Consider the following 5,465-nt stretch of genomic DNA (forward strand, 5'->3'; position numbering starts at 1 on the left):
ATATCATTAGAATCAATCTAACATAATTGTCCTGTTGGCTTCAAGTATCTTCATAAAAAAAATATTGTTTGTCATGGTAAATGAGACAAATCACAAACAGGACACTACACCAGCTTAATATAAGTCACCTGAACACAACCTGACAGCCTGACACCAAACCACACACACCCCTCCCTCTCCCTCCTCCGTCTCCCACCCCTCCTTGATATTCACATGGACAACCAGCCTCGCCGTTGGAGTGTGTGAACGCTGCCAGAGGAGAGTCTCAGCAGACTCCAAACTGTGATGCACAAAGCCGACCACTTGACCCCCAGTCGTAGCCTGCAGCACATTCTCCTTCTCCAAAAGAAAACAAAAAAGAAGAAAAAGAGAAAAAAAAGCAGAGTCACAGAGGCCTGCTTTCTCTCTGCTGCCCAACATTGTGTTTGGAGTTTGTGAGTGAACTATAACTCCCCAGTTGTACTTTTACCGACTGGTATCTTGATTCGTGGAGGTGCACACAGCCACACACCTGCTCTGACAAAACCGTTATTCAAAAATGTGCAATGCTTGCAAAGGCATACAGCTAATTTGCACACAGATCTGCTTTTGTGATTCATCCTTTTCATCTGCAGAGGCACGGCCTCCAATTTCCCCTCCACTTGATCATACATTTGGAGAGAGCTCCCACAGAGGAGCTGCCCCAGCAGGTGGGATCTACTCTCTCCACCATCCATTTGCACCTCCAATGAGGAGACGTTATTTAGAGCTGCCAAAAGACACAATTAAAACCTTTTATTTGAAGAGTGTGAGAGAAAAAAAGCGTCTTTTCATACCTACCCTTCCTCCCCCAAGTGGACGGCATCCATTTTGGTCCTGGGGAACGGGCCTGACAGCTGAGATAAAGAACATTCTGGTCTCTGACATGCTGCCATGGCCCCATCTGTGGCAGCGCTAAAAATACACGCAGTCTGGTGTCGCCATACCAGTCAACTGTCTGGGAGAGCGACGGACACAGGGGGGGGAGAAAGAGAGGTGACAGATACACAGACAGATACAAGTCGAAGCATTTGAGACGCAGCGGAGAGAGAGAGGGGGAGACGATTGAAACAAGGGAGGGAAAGATAGAGAGGATGAGTGAAAGGAATAGAGAGGAGACAGATAAGGGAGGCACAGAGCGGAGAGGGGGGGGGGCAACACAGGCTCACTGTAATATCACTGTGGCTGGAAACAGGCAGAGCGCGTGAGTTACAGTCCACGACTGGCAACCGGTGACAAATACACCGATACATCTCCTGGGATTCGTCTACAAATGCACATTAGGACACACATAAAACACAAATGCGTGTTAAAGGCTGATATACAGCGAATCAATCAATATGGAGAGACTTTGTATGAGGCGATTACTGTCAGAACGTAAGGTTTAAAGTGCTCGTGGGTTATTATGGTATGCCCCATTAGAATTGAACGATGCTATTCATGTAATGTGGGGTGAGCTTTTTGTAAGATAGTGAAAACTCCAGTGCTCTCTTCCACTTCCTCTTAGAAAATGTAAACCAAGAGTATGGATTTCTTTAATAATCAATATCCTGCCAGACCTCCTGATCAAATGGTTGCATAGAACATTTTCCACTGATTCGGCCTTGAAAGGTTTGCTATTAAAGTCAGGTCAGATGGGTAAATTCATAAATCAAACAAGCAGTACCTGTTGGCAACAAATACCACAACTAAACAACATCAGCAGCTTCAGCTTTATCAAACTGGTGTTTAGATGGACACTCTTACTCAAAGTGGAATGGATGCAGACAAAGAAAACTGATTACAGTCAACACTCACACGTTTTGCATGTCTCTCTCCGCCCGCCCGCCCACTCCTCCCACAGCAAAACCCCCCTCTTTCTGAAATTGAGTTATGAAAATCTGATCAGGGTCTTAATCTAAAAGGCGCTCGTCTCATCTTGCACTTTAACAGCAATCTGCGTGAAGGGGGAACGCCGGTAATCAGGCAGGCATTTATTCTGTGGATAAAGAGGAGCTGGTGGTGCAGAATGGTGTTGTTCTCCCTGTCAACATCCACACCATGGCTCTTCTGTAGTGCTGCACGTGGGCAGGGAGGTGGGGGTGGGGGGTGTGTCCTCCACCCACGCACGCTTTGGAAAAGGTGGAGTGTTTTGGGTGCGTGGTCTGGTCGTGGACTGTGTGTGTGATCAGCAGGATTCAACGGCTCCAGTTGCAGTTTGAAACGAATAAAGGAGCCAAAACAAACTGATGCAGTTCTGTTGCCGACCACTAGGTGGACTCCTTGTAATAACTTGGCCTTGCTTGATGAATTTACCCTCACATATTGTAGTACCTGCTGGCGCTCTGTGTGTGATTGGTTTCTTTATCATCACTATGACTCTTCTTCCAAAATGTGAGCCTATTGTTTACACACCTCCCCTCCCTCCCTCCCCTCTCCTTCCCCTCTCCTTCCCCTCGTATTTGGCCCAGCAATCTGCACCCCATGCACAGTAACGCTGAGTGCCTCCTCTCCCCCCTAATGGTTGATCCTCAGCAAAAGGGACTGTTTAGCTTTCCTAATTAGAGAGCAAATGCTAAGCAGTTGCACAGCCTCCCTGAGTGGACTTAATAAACAGTCTCCTCATTAAAACCAGGCACCACTCTGATTGTGTGGAGCCACGAGACCCCCCACCTCCCACTAACACCCATCCTACCTCCACCATCACCTCCATCCTTTTCCTCGCTTACTCAGCAGCACCCCAGGAAGGTCTAAGATGTGGAGGAAAAGGAAAGAAAATAAGACAGAGAGGGAGAGAAGACACAGGGAACAGGTGAAATTAAGATTCAGTCGTGTCCGGAGATCTCCTGGCGCTTTGAACAACAACTAAAAACAGACAAACATACACCTACCCTCGCCTGTTCATAAACCTACTGGAGGTGAGAAAGGAGAGAGATTGAAAACAGGCAGGAGGTGGAGGTGGAGGAGGAGGAGAGTGAGGCAACGGTGGAGTACAGAGGCAGCTGCACAGTCCAGGTCTGAAGCCGACCTGTCGGAGCTCTGAGCTGGAAATATACAAGACGCTGCACAATCTCTCAGACAATGCATCAGTCAGAGGAAGAGACTGAGGCACACAGCGACAAAAGCTGCGATTAGTCACTCACTAGATTTGTACTGATTTTGTATTTTTATATGCAGGTGACAACCACCCTATGTGAGGAGAAAGAGAATAAACTATAGCGAGTAAAAGTCCCTGCAAACGTAAGGCTTCAGAACTCTACAGTTCTCCTAAACATCAAATATTCATAAGCAACAATTAACCATATGAAAAGACAGATAAATGTCACAACCCCTCTAGTGTGACATCTCCCTCATGCTACTCAGAGAACCAGGGTTACACTAATAACACACTGATTCATAGAGGGGTTAAAGGAGACATATTATGCCACTTTTCTACAAATGAAAATAGTTCCCAGGTGTCTTAAAGACATGTCTGTGACATGCTTTGGTCAAAATACCCCAAGGATCAAACATCACAGCTCTTTTCTTCAGCTCAAAACAGCCCTGTTCAGTGCCTGTCCCTTTAAATGCAAATGAGCCACTGCTCACTCCGCCCCTTCTACCAGTACCGGTACTCACAGGTAGGGGTGGGATTATGCAAATTCGAAAACTAATTACATCATTCAGTGTGTTTACATCCAGAGCTTAATCGAGCTATGCTCAAAATTTGATTTTGGTGTCTAATCGGACTTCAGTCCTTGTCCCAGTTATGCAACTGAGAAAATCGAATAACTGACGGGAACGTGTCCCCCTCCTCAACACTAGGTGGCGATATGCGTAGTTTCAGCGGGTTACTACGGCCCTCTTTCCGGTTGGCCTATTACATCATATAATAAACAACTGACAACCGAGACAACCGACAAGACAACCAGGGAACAGCTCAAAAAACACACATTTTGGGGGCCGGAAGGCAAAACAAACACCCAAATATATGTTAAAGAGCCTTCAAAATGTGATATTTCCATAAAATGTCCCCTTTAATGGTTAGAAAAAGTGTCTTGACACCTGCTGAGGATATAGTTTAACTTCATTTCCACATCCAATGTAGTTGAAGTTGGATATTTTTTGTGTTAAACAAATAGAGGACCCTGGAGGCATGAGGAATAACCATCAGCAGTTGGACTCACATCTACAGCTGTGTGACATTCACTTGTTCACATTTTCCAAAACAGGGAAATATTGTAGTTGTTCCGATGTGTGCAGAGTCACGCTCTAACAAACTTCCCTCGTCTCAAAAGACTGATGACATGATTGGGAGGCGGCACACGATCCCCATCGCCTCCCCGCCCTCCTCCCCCGCCGGGCACAAGTTCTCGCCTTGCCGCAGGGAAGCCCGCTCAGGCACTTAGACTAACCGGTAGTTAACAGGTAGATCTACCAGGAACCCCTCTGAGAGTTAGAAGACACACTGTGCACGGCTCATCATTCAAAATCACATTAGTCCACTGGGCCTGAAAACATCACGGCGAAGGAAGAGAGAGAAAAAAAACATCAAAGGTTGTTTACTTGTGTTTTTACTCTGTGTTAAATTAGTTACACAACCTATGGCAAAGTGTTTGTTTAACAGCGGCGCAGGAAATAAGGACGTGCCTCTGATTTGATCACACATTTACTGCTTTTGAATTATTTATCAAAATTCATGACTCATGTCTCACATCTCTGTCACTGTTCTGTTGCCCCTCCCGGCAGATTACCTGTCAACACACACTCGTCGACAGTGTTTACTTGATGTTAAAGCTAATTGTGTGTCACTTTTTTTGTTTTTCGGAGATGTCACTTGTGCTTTTGTCTGTTAACAGTGAGTGTGCACAGAGGCAGTGAGAGAGATATTGCAGTGGTTCCCTACCTTTTTTTGGCTCGTGACCCCATTTTGACATCATCAATTTCTGACGACCCCTGTCAATCAAGATGCACCAGCTCAGATTTTATATGCTGCACTTTATTTGAACTCGATTTATATTTGAGAAAGTGAAAGTATAGAATAAAGTTGTATAAAATTGTCTATGGGGTTTTTAATGATAATTTTAAAAAGAATAATAATTAGTTAAAGGGACAACGAGGAGTTTCTATTTGGTTATAAAAAAAGTCTCACGTTAATGTGGATGAATCTACGCTACCCACACTTGTTAATGGCTCCATTTTCGATAAATATATCGTTTTGTCTCTATCATTATTTTGTTATTTTAATTAATGTTTGAAATGCTGGGCGAGCCGACCATCATGAGAATAACGCCGCCGTATTGCCGTTTATGGTCGGGACTACGACGGTAACTGAACCTCTGACTTTAATTCTTGATGAATGAAAACATGAGTCTGTCATGCGCCGGTCGAAGAATTGTACGGTGCGCGCGGAGGCTCATAAATGTAGTGTTAAAACGCTTCGCTTTTCCGAAACTCCTCGTTGTCCCTTTAAAAAAAATTTTTTATCA

This window comes from Trachurus japonicus, chromosome 2 (genome assembly GCF_045865225.1).
Source record: "Trachurus japonicus isolate A0001 chromosome 2, Traja_1.0".
Classification (NCBI taxonomy): Eukaryota; Metazoa; Chordata; class Actinopteri; order Carangiformes; family Carangidae; genus Trachurus; species Trachurus japonicus.